General features: G+C 49.9%; 12 non-coding genes across 12 annotated transcripts; 9 read left to right on the top strand and 3 right to left on the bottom strand.

Moving 5' to 3' along the window:
* Positions 1-132: 132 nt before the first annotated feature.
* On the bottom strand, positions 133-218 carry TRNAY-GUA (transfer RNA tyrosine (anticodon GUA)). Its single transcript is given in 2 exon segments — positions 133-168; positions 182-218. It is a non-coding gene; the product is annotated as a tRNA-Tyr (tRNA).
* A 371-nt stretch (positions 219-589) lies between these two features.
* Positions 590-662, top strand: TRNAK-CUU (transfer RNA lysine (anticodon CUU)). The gene has a single exon. It is a non-coding gene; the product is annotated as a tRNA-Lys (tRNA).
* A 273-nt stretch (positions 663-935) lies between these two features.
* Positions 936-1,007, top strand: TRNAG-UCC (transfer RNA glycine (anticodon UCC)). The gene has a single exon. It is a non-coding gene; the product is annotated as a tRNA-Gly (tRNA).
* A 2,227-nt stretch (positions 1,008-3,234) lies between these two features.
* On the bottom strand, positions 3,235-3,308 carry TRNAN-GUU (transfer RNA asparagine (anticodon GUU)). Its single transcript has one exon. It is a non-coding gene; the product is annotated as a tRNA-Asn (tRNA).
* Positions 3,309-3,907: 599 nt separating this feature from the next.
* TRNAK-CUU (transfer RNA lysine (anticodon CUU)) lies at positions 3,908-3,980 on the top strand. Its single transcript has one exon. It is a non-coding gene; the product is annotated as a tRNA-Lys (tRNA).
* A 267-nt stretch (positions 3,981-4,247) lies between these two features.
* Positions 4,248-4,319, top strand: TRNAG-UCC (transfer RNA glycine (anticodon UCC)). Its single transcript has one exon. It is a non-coding gene; the product is annotated as a tRNA-Gly (tRNA).
* Positions 4,320-6,548: 2,229 nt separating this feature from the next.
* TRNAN-GUU (transfer RNA asparagine (anticodon GUU)) lies at positions 6,549-6,622 on the bottom strand. Its single transcript has one exon. It is a non-coding gene; the product is annotated as a tRNA-Asn (tRNA).
* Positions 6,623-7,567: 945 nt separating this feature from the next.
* On the top strand, positions 7,568-7,639 carry TRNAG-UCC (transfer RNA glycine (anticodon UCC)). Its single transcript has one exon. It is a non-coding gene; the product is annotated as a tRNA-Gly (tRNA).
* A 3,248-nt stretch (positions 7,640-10,887) lies between these two features.
* On the top strand, positions 10,888-10,959 carry TRNAG-UCC (transfer RNA glycine (anticodon UCC)). The gene has a single exon. It is a non-coding gene; the product is annotated as a tRNA-Gly (tRNA).
* Positions 10,960-13,850: 2,891 nt separating this feature from the next.
* On the top strand, positions 13,851-13,923 carry TRNAK-CUU (transfer RNA lysine (anticodon CUU)). Its single transcript has one exon. It is a non-coding gene; the product is annotated as a tRNA-Lys (tRNA).
* Positions 13,924-14,196: 273 nt separating this feature from the next.
* Positions 14,197-14,268, top strand: TRNAG-UCC (transfer RNA glycine (anticodon UCC)). The gene has a single exon. It is a non-coding gene; the product is annotated as a tRNA-Gly (tRNA).
* A 3,248-nt stretch (positions 14,269-17,516) lies between these two features.
* Positions 17,517-17,588, top strand: TRNAG-UCC (transfer RNA glycine (anticodon UCC)). The gene has a single exon. It is a non-coding gene; the product is annotated as a tRNA-Gly (tRNA).
* Positions 17,589-18,885: the final 1,297 nt, after the last annotated feature.

The following is an 18,885-nucleotide window of genomic DNA, read 5'->3' as shown; positions in this document are numbered from 1 at the left end:
GTGTGTTTGAGCTGGCCCAAAGGAGACATGAAAGATGAACTGAAGGTGCCTAAAAAGCTTCCCAATTGCACATTTGTAGAGATAAGAGATTGCCTTCTTTCTAAAAGGCAGAGACGCGGGGTAAAAAGCTCTTCCTTCGAGCCGGAATTGAACCAGCGACCTAAGGATTGCTGCTTTGTCTCTACAGTCCTCCGCTCTACCAGCTGAGCTATCGAAGGGAACTGGGAAGAGCACGCGACACCTTGCATGCTAAGCCAGCGCCGTACACTTTGCATTTGACCTTCTCGGTTGAGGTATTGCTTGATGCCGCCTCGGCCGGAAAGGGCAAATGAATGACTTGGCAGATGTTATGTGGGAGGCTACGGCTTGATGTTTTGCACAGAGAGAAAAGGGTTTGGAATCAGCCAGCGCATTTTGTTGTGATCCTCCAAAGTCACAGCAAAAATGGTGATGTAGCGCCCTGACAGCAAGTGAACAGAGTAGTACTTGGAAGCGCATTGAGTTTAGCCAAAGGAATTATGTCGAAAGCTATCAAAAAGTCTGCGGACTCAGGTGGCTGTGAGAGGCCTTGAAGTGCAAAAGTGCTGTAGCCCGGCTAGCTCAGTCGGTAGAGCATGAGACTCTTAATCTCAGGGTCGTGGGTTCGAGCCCCACGTTGGGCGTGGGGCACATTCCGTGTCCCTTTTGCCCGAGTGAAAGGCCTTTGCAAAACTTGTATCTCCAGTTCCTTCATGCGCACTGCACAATCACACCTTTACCGTATCTACTGGCTTGGCTTCCTTTCTCTCCACGAATGGGGAAATATTTCTAGCTGATCTTCCTAGTGGTCACTTGGTACGGCAGCGAATGGACCTTGCGCTGGAGGGGGTCCGTGAGTCAATGTCATGTGTGGCCTTAATTGTATGGAGGTAGCAGGATGCCTGGCGCACAGCCTTGCGTTGGTGGTATAGTGGTGAGCATAGCTGCCTTCCAAGCAGTTGACCCGGGTTCGATTCCCGGCCAACGCAATCTCCTTCTTTGCGCCCTTGACAAAATACCACAGGGCCCCAGGTCCTTATCAAAAGCTCCTTAGATGTCTTGCCTTAGTGACGACTGTGGAAATATTCCTCGGCATCCCAACAGGCTCCGGCCTCCTGCTTTAACTCGCTCGCGGGGTACAGCAGTATCAAGCAACAAGGTTCAGGCATTTCAACCACTGATTCCCAAAGAATCAACTCTGTCACACACAGCGTTTCTAAGTATCTGCCTACCATTCTAACACCCTCAACTGGCAAGATAATGCACCATTTGGAAGAATGCTAAAGAATGTGTCAACAAGGAATGTAGACTGAAGTTGGAGCCGGAAGAAACAATCACGTCCCATGATGCCATCGGCCTTTTCACTTGTATACACTTGGCAGAGGCTGTTGAGATTGTGGGAAACATCTGAAAGGAGGTACGTCTCTTGACAGCCAAAAAGAACTAAAGCCTGACCAAGTGCATTCATTGCTGACCCTTGAGCCTTGAATTGTTCCATGGGGAAAAGACCAAGCCGTTTGTAAAGGCATGTGGATTCTACTTGGGTCAAGATTAGAGCATCAGCACCCCACAAGCTTTTAGTGAACCCATAAAGTCAGTGGACAAATACATCAAGTGTACACGGGAAGAGGCACTGAATAGCAAATGCCCCCTTTTGGACGGCGTCTTACAAGGCAAGGAAGGGGCTGACTTGGGCATGGAGGTCTCCAGGAAACCTACCCACACAGACCGCTATCTGCCTTTTGACTCACACCACCACCCACTGGAACACGAGCTGGGGGTTCTTAGGACTCTGCAATATCCGGCTGACATGGTAGCAACCAAAAGAGTCTAAAGACAAAAGAACACAGATGCAACGCCACCCTTGCGAGGGACGCTGGCGTGTTTGCCCCGGTTTCCCTTGACTTCGCCCCGCAGCCAGGCACAGTGTATTTCTTCAGCCAAATACACACGCGCGCAAACGCTCCTTGCCTTCAATGACCGGACTAGGGGATGTTTGTTTTTGGAGTTTTCTTGTCGAGCTGGGGATAGGGATGGGGAATTGTAGTAGGATACTCCAAAATGAGAACTTTTCACACTGAAGACATCTAGCTGATCTCTTAGTTAAGCAGTATTGACGTCCTGACTGGCTTGAGGCCCTCAGGTCCACCCACCTGGGGCCTCATGGCAGCCGGCGCCAGGCGAGGCAGCCTGCCTCCAGCCCAGCTGTTCAGTCCTCTCCCAGGAAAGACGCTGAGCCCATGTGCTCGCAGAACATAAATGCCACTCCCAGCATGCCACAGGACTGCCCTCCCTTGCAACTGGCCAGGGCGGTATCCGTATTCACGCTGTTCATTTGCCTAGCCCCTACCCATGTTCTGGAAAGCTCTCACAGCTTCCTGAAGGCGGGAATAACTCAGACAAACTCAAACAACATCAGAGAATCATGAGCAGACCTGACTAATCCATGGCAGCACTCTGTTAAGCAGAATACCACACTGAATTTACCCGACAGCCTCTCTGGTAAGCAGAGACCAACTATACAAATCCTAGCGCATGACTAGGAGAGTGCTACCGTGACATCTCAGGAGGGCTTTGAAAGCTTGTGGCTACCCAGACTGGGTCTTGGTTAAAACCTCCGCAAGGTCAGGGAAACAAACTGGGGAGAAGCAGAACACTAGGAGAAATCTAGTCATCCCGTATGTAACTGGAGCGTCGGAAAAACTCAGAAGGATCTTTAAGAAACATTGCATCCCTGTGTACTTCAAGCCCAGCATAGCCCCGGGGCACACGCTTAAACATTGACACTATCTGTATTCCACGTTTTTAACACCTCTATCCAGGCCATTTGACAACAATTGAGGCCTTTGGCCATGTCAATCTAGGCACTTTTAGCTATGCAGGCTTCCTGACACCAACAATGGGATCATGTAAGGTGAAAAAAGGTGCTTCCACAATTCTCACACATCCCCTGGTGTTCAGGTGTGAATAGAAATGCTGGGGTTTGTTCCTGAGACTCAGCGGAAGCGAAGAAGTGGCTTGACTAAACTATGAAAGATCTTGAACATTCCAGAAGAAGAGCAATTTATTGACATTATTCTAGTCCGTTTTCAAGGAATGTCTCGAGTGAATGGTTAATCGTCAGCCGTGTGAGACAAGCCAAAGGACGCTATTTGTCTTCTTAGGTTAGGGTGAGACTTGGCAGCGGGCCCTGCTAAGGTAAAGAGAAAGCACGAGCGTCCCTGGGTGGGCTTGAACCACCAACCTTTCGGTTAACAGCCGAACGCGCTAACCGATTGCGCCACAGAGACCACACGACAAGCGTGCTTGAGCTGGCCCAAAGGAGACATGAAAGATGAACTGAAGGTGCCTAAAAAGCTTCCCAATTGCACATTTGTAGAGATAAGAGATTGCCTTCTTTCTAAAAGGCAGAGACGCGGGGTAAAAAGCTCTTCCTTCGAGCCGGAATTGAACCAGCGACCTAAGGATTGCTGCTTTGTCTCTACAGTCCTCCGCTCTACCAGCTGAGCTATCCAAGGGAACTGGGAAGAGCACGTGACACCTTGCATGCTAAGCCAGCGCCGTACACTTTGCATTTGACCTTCTCGGTTGAGGTATTGCTTGATGCCGCCTCGGCCGGAAAGGGCAAATGAATGACTTGGCAGATGTTATGTGGGAGGCTACGGCTTGATGTTTTGCACAGAGAGAAAAGGGTTTGGAATCAGCCAGCGCATTTTGTTGTGATCCTCCAAATTCACAGCAAAAATGGTGATGTAGCGCCCTGACAGCAAGTGAACAGAGTAGTACTTGGAAGCGCATTGAGTTTAGCCAAAGGAATTATGTCGAAAGCTATCAAAAAGTCTGCGGACTCAGGTGGCTGTGAGAGGCCTTGAAGTGCAAAAGTGCTGTAGCCCGGCTAGCTCAGTCGGTAGAGCATGAGACTCTTAATCTCAGGGTCGTGGGTTCGAGCCCCACGTTGGGCGTGGGGCACATTCCGTGTCCCTTTTGCCCGAGTGAAAGGCCTTTGCAAAACTTGTATCTCCAGTTCCTTCATGCGCACTGCACAATCACACCTTTACCGTATCTACTGGCTTGGCTTCCTTTCTCTATGGGGAAATATTTCTAGCTGATCTTCTTAGTGGTCACTTGGTACAGCAGCGAATGGACCTTGCGCTGGAGGGGGTCCGTGAGTCAATGTCATGTGTGGCCTTAATTGTATGGAGGTAGCAGGATGCCTGGCGCACAGCCTTGCGTTGGTGGTATAGTGGTGAGCATAGCTGCCTTCCAAGCAGTTGACCCGGGTTCGATTCCCGGCCAACGCAATCTCCTTCTTTGCGCCCTTGACAAAATACCACAGGGCCCCAGGTCCTTATCAAAAGCTCCTTAGATGTCTTGCCTTAGTGACGACTGTGGAAATATTCCTCGGCATCCCAACAGGCTCCGGCCTCCTGCTTTAACTCGCTCGCGGGGTACAGCAGTATCAAGCAACAAGGTTCAGGCATTTCAACCACTGATTCCCAAAGAATCAACTCTGTCACACACAGCGTTTCTAAGTATCTGCCTACCATTCTAACACCCTCAACTGGCAAGATAATGCACCATTTGGAAGAATGCTAAAGAATGTGTCAACAAGGAATGTAGACTGAAGTTGGAGCCGGAAGAAACAATCACGTCCCATGATGCCATCGGCCTTTTCACTTGTATACACTTGGCAGAGGCTGTTGAGATTGTGGGAAACATCTGAAAGGAGGTAAGTCTCTTGACAGCCAAAAAGAACTAAAGCCTGACCAAGTGCATTCATTGCTGACCCTTGAGCCTTGAATTGTTCCATGGGGAAAAGACCAAGCCGTTTGTAAAGGCATGTGGATTCTACTTGGGTCAAGATTAGAGCATCAGCACCCCACAAGCTTTTAGTGAACCCATAAAGTCAGTGGACAAATACATCAAGTGTACACGGGAAGAGGCACTGAATAGCAAATGCCCCCTTTTGGACGGCGTCTTACAAGGCAAGGAAGGGGCTGACTTGGGCATGGAGGTCTCCAGGAAACCTACCCACACAGACCGCTATCTGCCTTTTGACTCACACCACCACCCACTGGAACACGAGCTGGGGGTTCTTAGGACTCTGCAATATCCGGCTGACATGGTAGCAACCAAAAGAGTCTAAAGACAAAAGAACACAGATGCAACGCCACCCTTGCGAGGGACGCTGGCGTGTTTGCCCCGGTTTCCCTTGACTTCGCCCCGCAGCCAGGCACAGTGTATTTCTTCAGCCAAATACACATGCGCGCAAACGCTCCTTGCCTTCAATGACCGGACTAGGGGATGTTTGTTTTTGGAGTTTTCTTGTCGAGCTGGGGATAGGGATGGGGAATTGTAGTAGGATACTCCAAAATGAGAACTTTTCACACTGAAGACATCTAGCTGATCTCTTAGTTAAGCAGTATTGACGTCCTGACTGGCTTGAGGCCCTCAGGTCCACCCACCTGGGGCCTCATGGCAGCCGGCGCCAGGCGAGGCAGCCTGCCTCCAGCCCAGCTGTTCAGTCCTCTCCCAGGAAAGACGCTGAGCCCATGTGCTCGCAGAACATAAATGCCACTCCTAGCATGCCACAGGACTGCCCTCCCTTGCAACTGGCCAGGGCGGTATCCGTATTCACGCTGTTCATTTGCCTAGCCCCTACTTATGTTCTGGAAAGCTCTCACAGCTTCCTGAAGGCGGGAATAACTCAGACAAACTCAAACAACATCAGAGAATCATGAGCAGACCTGACTAATCCATGGCAGCACTCTGTTAAGCAGAATACCACACTGAATTTACCCGACAGCCTCTCTGGTAAGCAGAGACCAACTATACAAATCCTAGCGCATGACTAGGAGAGTGCTACCGTGACATCTCAGGAGGGCTTTGAAAGCTTGTGGCTACCCAGACTGGGTCTTGGTTAAAACCTCCGCAAGGTCAGGGAAACAAACTGGGGAGAAGCAGAACACTAGGAGAAATCTAGTCATCCCGTATGTAACTGGAGCATCGGAAAAACTCAGAAGGATCTTTAAGAAACATTGCATCCCTGTGTACTTCAAGCCCAGCATAGCCCCGGGGCACACGCTTAAACATTGACACTATCTGTATTCCACGTTTTTAACACCTCTATCCAGGCGAATTGACAACAATTGAGGCCTTTGGCCATGTCAATCTAGGCACTTTTAGCTATGCAGGCTTCCTGACACCAACAATGGGATCATGTAAGGTGAAAAAAGGTGCTTCCACAATTCTCACACATCCCCTGGTGTTCAGGTGTGAATAGAAATGCTGGGGTTTGTTCCTGAGACTCAGCGGAAGCGAAGAAGTGGCTTGACTAAACTATGAAAGATCTTGAACATTCCAGAAGAAGAGCAATTGATTGCGACATTATTCTAGTCAGTTTTCAAGGAATGTCTCGAGTGAATGGTTAATCGTCAGCCGTGTGAGACAAGCCAAAGGACGCTATTTGTCTTCTTAGGTTAGGGTGAGACTTGGCAGCGGGCCCTGCTAAGGTAAAGAGAAAGCACGAGCGTCCCTGGGTGGGCTTGAACCACCAACCTTTCGGTTAACAGCCGAACGCGCTAACCGATTGCGCCACAGAGACCACACGACAAGTGTGCTTGAGCTGGCCCAAAGGAGACATGAAAGATGAACTGAAGGTGCCTAAAAAGCTTCCCAATTGCACATTTGTAGAGATAAGAGATTGCCTTCTTTCTAAAAGGCAGAGACGCGGGGTAAAAAGCTCTTCCTTCGAGCCGGAATTGAACCAGCGACCTAAGGATTGCTGCTTTGTCTCTACAGTCCTCCGCTCTACCAGCTGAGCTATCCAAGGGAACTGGGAAGAGCACGTGACACCTTGCATGCTAAGCCAGCGCCGTACACTTTGCATTTGACCTTCTCGGTTGAGGTATTGCTTGATGCCGCCTCGGCCGGAAAGGGCAAATGAATGACTTGGCAGATGTTATGTGGGAGGCTACGGCTTGATGTTTTGCACAGAGAGAAAAGGGTTTGGAATCAGCCAGCGCATTTTGTTGTGATCCTCCAAAGTCACAGCAAAAATGGTGATGTAGCGCCCTGACAGCAAGTGAACAGAGTAGTACTTGGAAGCGCATTGAGTTTAGCCAAAGGAATTATGTCGAAAGCTATCAAAAAGTCTGCGGACTCAGGTGGCTGTGAGAGGCCTTGAAGTGCAAAAGTGCTGTAGCCCGGCTAGCTCAGTCAGTAGAGCATGAGACTCTTAATCTCAGGGTCGTGGGTTCGAGCCCCACGTTGGGCGTGGGGCACATTCCGTGTCCCTTTTGCCCGAGTGAAAGGCCTTTGCAAAACTTGTATCTCCAGTTCCTTCATGCGCACTGCACAATCACACCTTTACCGTATCTACTGGCTTGGCTTCCTTTCTCTCCACGAATGGGGAAATATTTCTAGCTGATCTTCCTAGTGGTCACTTGGTACGGCAGCGAATGGACCTTGCGCTGGAGGGGGTCCGTGAGTCAATGTCATGTGTGGCCTTAATTGTATGGAGGTAGCAGGATGCCTGGCGCACAGCCTTGCGTTGGTGGTATAGTGGTGAGCATAGCTGCCTTCCAAGCAGTTGACCCGGGTTCGATTCCCGGCCAACGCAATCTCCTTCTTTGCGCCCTTGACAAAATACCACAGGGCCCCAGGTCCTTATCAAAAGCTCCTTAGATGTCTTGCCTTAGTGACGACTGTGGAAATATTCCTCGGCATCCCAACAGGCTCCGGCCTCCTGCTTTAACTCGCTCGCGGGGTACAGCAGTATCAAGCAACAAGGTTCAGGCATTTCAACCACTGATTCCCAAAGAATCAACTCTGTCACACACAGCGTTTCTAAGTATCTGCCTACCATTCTAACACCCTCAACTGGCAAGATAATGCACCATTTGGAAGAATGCTAAAGAATGTGTCAACAAGGAATGTAGACTGAAGTTGGAGCCGGAAGAAACAATCACGTCCCATGATGCCATCGGCCTTTTCACTTGTATACACTTGGCAGAGGCTGTTGAGATTGTAGGAAACATCTGAAAGGAGGTACGTCTCTTGACAGCCAAAAAGAACTAAAGCCTGACCAAGTGCATTCATTGCTGACCCTTGAGCCTTGAATTGTTCCATGGGGAAAAGACCAAGCCGTTTGTAAAGGCATGTGGATTCTACTTGGGTCAAGATTAGAGCATCAGCACCCCACAAGCTTTTAGTGAACCCATAAAGTCAGTGGACAAATACATCAAGTGTACACGGGAAGAGGCACTGAATAGCAAATGCCCCCTTTTGGACGACGTCTTACAAGGCAAGGAAGGGGCTGACTTGGGCATGGAGGTCTCCAGGAAACCTACCCACACAGACCGCTATCTGCCTTTTGACTCACACCACCACCCACTGGAACACGAGCTGGGGGTTCTTAGGACTCTGCAATATCCGGCTGACATGGTAGCAACCAAAAGAGTCTAAAGACAAAAGAACACAGATGCAACGCCACCCTTGCGAGGGACGCTGGCGTGTTTGCCCCGGTTTCCCTTGACTTCGCCCCGCAGCCAGGCACAGTGTATTTCTTCAGCCAAATACACATGCGCGCAAACGCTCCTTGCCTTCAATGACCGGACTAGGGGATGTTTGTTTTTGGAGTTTTCTTGTCGAGCTGGGGATAGGGATGGGGAATTGTAGTAGGATACTCCAAAATGAGAACTTTTCACACTGAAGACATCTAGCTGATCTCTTAGTTAAGCAGTATTGACGTCCTGACTGGCTTGAGGCCCTCAGGTCCACCCACCTGGGGCCTCATGGCAGCCGGCGCCAGGCGAGGCAGCCTGCCTCCAGCCCAGCTGTTCAGTCCTCTCCCAGGAAAGACGCTGAGCCCATGTGCTCGCAGAACATAAATGCCACTCCCAGCATGCCACAGGACTGCCCTCCCTTGCAACTGGCCAGGGCGGTATCCGTATTCACGCTGTTCATTTGCCTAGCCCCTACCCATGTTCTGGAAAGCTCTCACAGCTTCCTGAAGGCGGGAATAACTCAGACAAACTCAAACAACATCAGAGAATCATGAGCAGACCTGACTAATCCATGGCAGCACTCTGTTAAGCAGAATACCACACTGAATTTACCCGACAGCCTCTCTGGTAAGCAGAGACCAACTATACAAATCCTAGCGCATGACTAGGAGAGTGCTACCGTGACATCTCAGGAGGGCTTTGAAAGCTTGTGGCTACCCAGACTGGGTCTTGGTTAAAACCTCCGCAAGGTCAGGGAAACAAACTGGGGAGAAGCAGAACACTAGGAGAAATCTAGTCATCCCGTATGTAACTGGAGCGTCGGAAAAACTCAGAAGGATCTTTAAGAAACATTGCATCCCTGTGTACTTCAAGCCCAGCATAGCCCCGGGGCACACGCTTAAACATTGACACTATCTGTATTCCACGTTTTTAACACCTCTATCCAGGCGATTTGACAACAATTGAGGCCTTTGGCCATGTCAATCTAGGCACTTTTAGCTATGCAGGCTTCCTGACACCAACAATGGGATCATGTAAGGTGAAAAAAGGTGCTTCCACAATTCTCACACATCCCCTGGTGTTCAGGTGTGAATAGAAATGCTGGGGTTTGTTCCTGAGACTCAGCGGAAGCGAAGAAGTGGCTTGACTAAACTATGAAAGATCTTGAACATTCCAGAAGAAGAGCAATTGATTGCGACATTATTCTAGTCCGTTTTCAAGGAATGTCTCGAGTGAATGGTTAATCGTCAGCCGTGTGAGACAAGCCAAAGGACACTATTTGTCTTCTTAGGTTAGGGTGAGACTTGGCAGCGGGCCCTGCTAAGGTAAAGAGAAAGCACGAGCGTCCCTGGGTGGGCTTGAACCACCAACCTTTCGGTTAACAGCCGAACGCGCTAACCGATTGCACCACAGAGACCACACGACAAGCGTGCTTGAGCTGGCCCAAAGGAGACATGAAAGATGAACTGAAGGTGCCTAAAAAGCTTCCCAATTGCACATTTGTAGAGATAAGAGATTGCCTTCTTTCTAAAAGGCAGAGACGCGGGGTAAAAAGCTCTTCCTTCGAGCCGGAATTGAACCAGCGACCTAAGGATTGCTGCTTTGTCTCTACAGTCCTCCGCTCTACCAGCTGAGCTATCCAAGGGAACTGGGAAGAGCACGTGACACCTTGCATGCTAAGCCAGCGCCGTACACTTTGCATTTGACCTTCTCGGTTGAGGTATTGCTTGATGCCGCCTCGGCCGGAAAGGGCAAATGAATGACTTGGCAGATGTTATGTGGGAGGCTACGGCTTGATGTTTTGCACAGAGAGAAAAGGGTTTGGAATCAGCCAGCGCATTTTGTTGTGATCCTCCAAAGTCACAGCAAAAATGGTGATGTAGCGCCCTGACAGCAAGTGAACAGAGTAGTACTTGGAAGCGCATTGAGTTTAGCCAAAGGAATTATGTCGAAAGCTATCAAAAAGTCTGCGGACTCAGGTGGCTGTGAGAGGCCTTGAAGTGCAAAAGTGCTGTAGCACGGCTAGCTCAGTCGGTAGAGCATGAGACTCTTAATCTCAGGGTCGTGGGTTCGAGCCCCACGTTGGGCGTGGGGCACATTCCGTGTCCCTTTTGCCCGAGTGAAAGGCCTTTGCAAAACTTGTATCTCCAGTTCCTTCATGCGCACTGCACAATCACACCTTTACCGTATCTACTGGCTTGGCTTCCTTTCTCTCCACGAATGGGGAAATATTTCTAGCTGATCTTCCTAGTGGTCACTTGGTACGGCAGCGAATGGACCTTGCGCTGGAGGGGGTCCGTGAGTCAATGTCATGTGTGGCCTTAATTGTATGGAGGTAGCAGGATGCCTGGCGCACAGCCTTGCGTTGGTGGTATAGTGGTGAGCATAGCTGCCTTCCAAGCAGTTGACCCGGGTTCGATTCCCGGCCAACGCAATCTCCTTCTTTGCGCCCTTGACAAAATACCACAGGGCCCCAGGTCCTTATCAAAAGCTCCTTAGATGTCTTGCCTTAGTGACGACTGTGGAAATATTCCTCGGCATCCCAACAGGCTCCGGCCTCCTGCTTTAACTCGCTCGCGGGGTACAGCAGTATCAAGCAACAAGGTTCAGGCATTTCAACCACTGATTCCCAAAGAATCAACTCTGTCACACACAGCGTTTCTAAGTATCTGCCTACCATTCTAACACCCTCAACTGGCAAGATAATGCACCATTTGGAAGAATGCTAAAGAATGTGTCAACAAGGAATGTAGACTGAAGTTGGAGCCGGAAGAAACAATCACGTCCCATGATGCCATCGGCCTTTTCACTTGTATACACTTGGCAGAGGCTGTTGAGATTGTAGGAAACATCTGAAAGGAGGTACGTCTCTTGACAGCCAAAAAGAACTAAAGCCTGACCAAGTGCATTCATTGCTGACCCTTGAGCCTTGAATTGTTCCATGGGGAAAAGACCAAGCCGTTTGTAAAGGCATGTGGATTCTACTTGGGTCAAGATTAGAGCATCAGCACCCCACAAGCTTTTAGTGAACCCATAAAGTCAGTGGACAAATACATCAAGTGTACACGGGAAGAGGCACTGAATAGCAAATGCCCCCTTTTGGACGACGTCTTACAAGGCAAGGAAGGGGCTGACTTGGGCATGGAGGTCTCCAGGAAACCTACCCACACAGACCGCTATCTGCCTTTTGACTCACACCACCACCCACTGGAACACGAGCTGGGGGTTCTTAGGACTCTGCAATATCCGGCTGACATGGTAGCAACCAAAAGAGTCTAAAGACAAAAGAACACAGATGCAACGCCACCCTTGCGAGGGACGCTGGCGTGTTTGCCCCGGTTTCCCTTGACTTCGCCCCGCAGCCAGGCACAGTGTATTTCTTCAGCCAAATACACATGCGCGCAAACGCTCCTTGCCTTCAATGACCGGACTAGGGGATGTTTGTTTTTGGAGTTTTCTTGTCGAGCTGGGGATAGGGATGGGGAATTGTAGTAGGATACTCCAAAATGAGAACTTTTCACACTGAAGACATCTAGCTGATCTCTTAGTTAAGCAGTATTGACGTCCTGACTGGCTTGAGGCCCTCAGGTCCACCCACCTGGGGCCTCATGGCAGCCGGCGCCAGGCGAGGCAGCCTGCCTCCAGCCCAGCTGTTCAGTCCTCTCCCAGGAAAGACGCTGAGCCCATGTGCTCGCAGAACATAAATGCCACTCCCAGCATGCCACAGGACTGCCCTCCCTTGCAACTGGCCAGGGCGGTATCCGTATTCACGCTGTTCATTTGCCTAGCCCCTACCCATGTTCTGGAAAGCTCTCACAGCTTCCTGAAGGCGGGAATAACTCAGACAAACTCAAACAACATCAGAGAATCATGAGCAGACCTGACTAATCCATGGCAGCACTCTGTTAAGCAGAATACCACACTGAATTTACCCGACAGCCTCTCTGGTAAGCAGAGACCAACTATACAAATCCTAGCGCATGACTAGGAGAGTGCTACCGTGACATCTCAGGAGGGCTTTGAAAGCTTGTGGCTACCCAGACTGGGTCTTGGTTAAAACCTCCGCAAGGTCAGGGAAACAAACTGGGGAGAAGCAGAACACTAGGAGAAATCTAGTCATCCCGTATGTAACTGGAGCGTCGGAAAAACTCAGAAGGATCTTTAAGAAACATTGCATCCCTGTGTACTTCAAGCCCAGCATAGCCCCGGGGCACACGCTTAAACATTGACACTATCTGTATTCCACGTTTTTAACACCTCTATCCAGGCGATTTGACAACAATTGAGGCCTTTGGCCATGTCAATCTAGGCACTTTTAGCTATGCAGGCTTCCTGACACCAACAATGGGATCATGTAAGGTGAAAAAAGGTGCTTCCACAATTCTCACACATCCCCTGGTGTTCAGGTGTGAATAGAAATGCTGGGGTTTGTTCCTGAGACTCAGCGGAAGCGAAGAAGTGGCTTGACTAAACTATGAAAGATCTTGAACATTCCAGAAGAAGAGCAATTGATTGCGACATTATTCTAGTCCGTTTTCAAGGAATGTCTCGAGTGAATGGTTAATCGTCAGCCGTGTGAGACAAGCCAAAGGACGCTATTTGTCTTCTTAGGTTAGGGTGAGACTTGGCAGCGGGCCCTGCTAAGGTAAAGAGAAAGCACGAGCGTCCCTGGGTGGGCTTGAACCACCAACCTTTCGGTTAACAGCCGAACGCGCTAACCGATTGCACCACAGAGACCACACGACAAGCGTGCTTGAGCTGGCCCAAAGGAGACATGAAAGATGAACTGAAGGTGCCTAAAAAGCTTCCCAATTGCACATTTGTAGAGATAAGAGATTGCCTTCTTTCTAAAAGGCAGAGACGCGGGGTAAAAAGCTCTTCCTTTGAGCCAGCGACCTAAGGATTGCTGCTTTGTCTCTACAGTCCTCCGCTCTACCAGCTGAGCTATCGAAGGGAACTGGGAAGAGCACGTGACACCTTGCATGCTAAGCCAGCGCCGTACACTTTGCATTTGACCTTCTCGGTTGAGGTATTGCTTGATGCCGCCTCGGCCGGAAAGGGCAAATGAATGACTTGGCAGATGTTATGTGGGAGGCTACGGCTTGATGTTTTGCACAGAGAGAAAAGGGTTTGGAATCAGCCAGCACATTTTGTTGTGATCCTCCAAAGTCACAGCAAAAATGGTGATGTAGCGCCCTGACAGCAAGTGAACAGAGTAGTACTTGGAAGCGCATTGAGTTTAGCCAAAGGAATTATGTCGAAAGCTATCAAAAAGTCTGCGGACTCAGGTGGCTGTGAGAGGCCTTGAAGAGCAAAAGTGCTGTAGCCCGGCTAGCTCAGTCGGTAGAGCATGAGACTCTTAATCTCAGGGTCGTGGGTTCGAACCCCACGTTGGGCGTGGGACACATTCCGTGTCCCTTTTGCCCGAGTGAAAGGCCTTTGCAAAACTTGTATCTCCAGTTCCTTCATGCGCACTGCACAATCACACCTTTACCGTATCTACTGGCTTGGCTTCCTTTCTCTCCACGAATGGGGAAATATTTCTAGCTGATCTTCCTAGTGGTCACTTGGTACGGCAGCGAATGGACCTTGCGCTGGAGGGGGTCCGTGAGTCAATGTCATGTGTGGCCTTAATTGTATAGAGGTAGCAGGATGCCTGGCGCACAGCCTTGCGTTGGTGGTATAGTGGTGAGCATAGCTGCCTTCCAAGCAGTTGACCCGGGTTCGATTCCCGGCCAACGCAATCTCCTTCTTTGCGCCCTTGACAAAATACCACAGGGCCCCAGGTCCTTATCAAAAGCTCCTTAGATGTCTTGCCTTAGTGACGACTGTGGAAATATTCCTCGGCATCCCAACAGGCTCCGGCCTCCTGCTTTAACTCGCTCGCGGGGTACAGCAGTATCAAGCAACAAGGTTCAGGCATTTCAACCACTGATTCCCAAAGAATCAACTCTGTCACACACAGCGTTTCTAAGTATCTGCCTACCATTCTAACACCCTCAACTGGCAAGATAATGCACCATTTGGAAGAATGCTAAAGAATGTGTCAACAAGGAATGTAGACTGAAGTTGGAGCCGGAAGAAACAATCACGTCCCATGATGCCATCGGCCTTTTCACTTGTATACACTTGGCAGAGGCTGTTGAGATTGTGGGAAACATCTGAAAGGAGGTAAGTCTCTTGACAGCCAAAAAGAACTAAAGCCTGACCAAGTGCATTCATTGCTGACCCTTGAGCCTTGAATTGTTCCATGGGGAAAAGACCAAGCCGTTTGTAAAGGCATGTGGATTCTACTTGGGTCAAGATTAGAGCATCAGCACCCCACAAGCTTTTAGTGAACCCATAAAGTCAGTGGACAAATACATCAAGTGTACACGGGAAGAGGCACTGAATAGCAAATGCCCCCTTTTGGACGGCGTCTTACAAGGCAAGGAAGGGGCTGACTTGGGCATGGAGGTCTCCAGGAAACCTACCCACACAGACCGCTATCTGCCTTTTGACTCACACCACCACCCACTGGAACACGAGCTGGGGGTTCTTAGGACTCTGCAATATCCGGCTGACATAGTAGCAACCAAAAGAGTCTAAAGACAAAAGAACACAGATGCAACGCCACCCTTACGAGGGACGCTGGCGTGTTTGCCCCGGTTTCCCTTGACTTCGCCCCGCAGCCAGGCACAGTGTATTTCTTCAGCCAAATACACACGCGTGCAAACGCTCCTTGCCTTCAATGACCGGACTAGGGGATGTTTGTTTTTGGAGTTTTCTTGTCGAGCTGGGGATAGGGATGGGGAATTGTAGTAGGATACTCCAAAATGAGAACTTTTCACACTGAAGACATCTAGCTGATCTCTTAGTTAAGCAGTATTGACGTCCTGACTGGCTTGAGGCCCTCAGGTCCACCCACCTGGGGCCTCATGGCAGCCGGCGCCAGGCGAGGCAGCCTGCCTCCAGCCCAGCTGTTCAGTCCTCTCCCAGGAAAGACGCTGAGCCCATGTGCTCGCAGAACATAAATGCCACTCCCAGCATGCCACAGGACTGCCCTCCCTTGCAACTGGCCAGGGCGGTATCCGTATTCACGCTGTTCATTTGCCTAGCCCCTACCCATGTTCTGGAAAGCTCTCACAGCTTCCTGAAGGCGGGAATAACTCAGACAAACTCAAACAACATCAGAGAATCATGAGCAGACCTGACTAATCCATGGCAGCACTCTGTTAAGCAGAATACCACACTGAATTTACCCGACAGCCTCTCTGGTAAGCAGAGACCAACTATACAAATCCTAGCGCATGACTAGGAGAGTGCTACCGTGACATCTCAGGAGGGCTTTGAAAGCTTGTGGCTACCCAGACTGGGTCTTGGTTAAAACCTCCGCAAGGTCAGGGAAACAAACTGGGGAGAAGCAGAACACTAGGAGAAATCTAGTCATCCCGTATGTAACTGGAGCGTCGGAAAAACTCAGAAGGATCTTTAAGAAACATTGCATCCCTGTGTACTTCAAGCCCAGCATAGCCCCGGGGCACACGCTTAAACATTGACACTATCTGTATTCCACCTTTTTAACACCTCTATCCAGGCCATTTGACAACAATTGAGGCCTTTGGCCATGTCAATCTAGGCACTTTTAGCTATGCAGGCTTCCTGACACCAACAATGGGATCATGTAAGGTGAAAAAAGGTGCTTCCACAATTCTCACACATCCCCTGGTGTTCAGGTGTGAATAGAAATGCTGGGGTTTGTTCCTGAGACTCAGCGGAAGCGAAGAAGTGGCTTGACTAAACTATGAAAGATCTTGAACATTCCAGAAGAAGAGCAATTGATTGCAACATTATTCTTGTCCGTTTTCAAGGAATGTCTCGAGTGAATGGTTAATCGTCAGCCGTGTGAGACAAGCCAAAGGACGCTATTTGTCTTCTTAGGTTAGGGTGAGACTTGGCAGCGGGCCCTGCTAAGGTAAAGAGAAAGCACGAGCGTCCCTGGGTGGGCTTGAACCACCAACCTTTTGGTTAACAGCCGAACGCGCTAACCGATTGCGCCACAGAGACCACACGACAAGCGTGCTTGAGCTGGCCCAAAGGAGACATGAAAGATGAACTGAAGGTGCCTAAAAAGCTTCCCAATTGCACATTTGTAGAGATAAGAGATTGCCTTCTTTCTAAAAGGCAGAGACGCGGGGTAAAAAGCTCTTCCTTCGAGCCGGAATTGAACCAGCGACCTAAGGATTGCTGCTTTGTCTCTACAGTCCTCCGCTCTACCAGCTGAGCTATCCAAGGGAACTGGGAAGAGCACGTGACACCTTGCATGCTAAGCCAGCGCCGTACACTTTGCATTTGACCTTCTCGGTTGAGGTATTGCTTGATGCCGCCTCGGCCGGAAAGGGCAAATGAATGACTTGGCAGATGTTATGTGGGAGGCTACGGCTTGATGTTTTGCACAGAGAGAAAAGGGTTTGGAATCAGCCAGCGCATTTTGTTGTGATCCTCCAAAGTCACAGCAAAAATGGTGATGTAGCGCCCTGACAGCAAGTGAACAGAGTAGTACTTGGAAGCGCATTGAGTTTAGCCAAAGGAATTATGTCGAAAGCTATCAAAAAGTCTGCGGACTCAGGTGGCTGTGAGAGGCCTTGAAGTGCAAAAGTGCTGTAGCACGGCTAGCTCAGTCGGTAGAGCATGAGACTCTTAATCTCAGGGTCGTGGGTTCGAGCCCCACGTTGGGCGTGGGGCACATTCCGTGTCCCTTTTGCCCGAGTGAAAGGCCTTTGCAAAACTTGTATCTCCAGTTCCTTCATGCGCACTGCACAATCACACCTTTACCGTATCTACTGGCTTGGCTTCCTTTCTCTCCACGAATGGGGAAATATTTCTAGCTGATCTTCCTAGTGGTCACTTGGTACGGCAGCGAATGGACCTTGCGCTGGAGGGGGTCCGTGAGTCAATGTCATGTGTGGCCTTAATTGTATGGAGGTAGCAGGATGCCTGGCGCACAGCCTTGCGTTGGTGGTATAGTGGTGAGCATAGCTGCCTTCCAAGCAGTTGACCCGGGTTCGATTCCCGGCCAACGCAATCTCCTTCTTTGCGCCCTTGACAAAATACCACAGGGCCCCAGGTCCTTATCAAAAGCTCCTTAGATGTCTTGCCTTAGTGACGACTGTGGAAATATTCCTCGGCATCCCAACAGGCTCCGGCCTCCTGCTTTAACTCGCTCGCGGGGTACAGCAGTATCAAGCAACAAGGTTCAGGCATTTCAACCACTGATTCCCAAAGAATCAACTCTGTCACACACAGCGTTTCTAAGTATCTGCCTACCATTCTAACACCCTCAACTGGCAAGATAATGCACCATTTGGAAGAATGCTAAAGAATGTGTCAACAAGGAATGTAGACTGAAGTTGGAGCCGGAAGAAACAATCACGTCCCATGATGCCATCGGCCTTTTCACTTGTATACACTTGGCAGAGGCTGTTGAGATTGTAGGAAACATCTGAAAGGAGGTACGTCTCTTGACAGCCAAAAAGAACTAAAGCCTGACCAAGTGCATTCATTGCTGACCCTTGAGCCTTGAATTGTTCCATGGGGAAAAGACCAAGCCGTTTGTAAAGGCATGTGGATTCTACTTGGGTCAAGATTAGAGCATCAGCACCCCACAAGCTTTTAGTGAACCCATAAAGTCAGTGGACAAATACATCAAGTGTACACGGGAAGAGGCACTGAATAGCAAATGCCCCCTTTTGGACGACGTCTTACAAGGCAAGGAAGGGGCTGACTTGGGCATGGAGGTCTCCAGGAAACCTACCCACACAGACCGCTATCTGCCTTTTGACTCACACCACCACCCACTGGAACACGAGCTGGGGGTTCTTAGGACTCTGCAATATCCGGCTGACATGGTAGCAACCAAAAGAGTCTAAAGACAAAAGAACACAGATGCAACGCCACCCTTGCGAGGGACGCTGGCGTGTTTGCCCCGGTTTCCCTTGACTTCGCCCCGCAGCCAGGCACAGTGTATTTCTTCAGCCAAATACACATGCGCGCAAACGCTCCTTGCCTTCAATGACCGGACTAGGGGATGTTTGTTTTTGGAGTTTTCTTGTCGAGCTGGGGATAGGGATGGGGAATTGTAGTAGGATACTCCAAAATGAGAACTTTTCACACTGAAGACATCTAGCTGATCTCTTAGTTAAGCAGTATTGACGTCCTGACTGGCTTGAGGCCCTCAGGTCCACCCACCTGGGGCCTCATGGCAGCCGGCGCCAGGCGAGGCAGCCTGCCTCCAGCCCAGCTGTTCAGTCCTCTCCCAGGAAAGACGCTGAGCCCATGTGCTCGCAGAACATAAATGCCACTCCCAGCATGCCACAGGACT

Source organism: Staurois parvus, unplaced genomic scaffold, assembly GCF_062004578.1.
Source record: "Staurois parvus isolate SC_StPar_1 unplaced genomic scaffold, SC_StPar_1.0 ptg002181l, whole genome shotgun sequence".
In the NCBI taxonomy this organism is placed as follows: domain Eukaryota; kingdom Metazoa; phylum Chordata; class Amphibia; order Anura; family Ranidae; genus Staurois; species Staurois parvus.
This window is presented reverse-complemented; position numbering and strand designations above follow the sequence as displayed.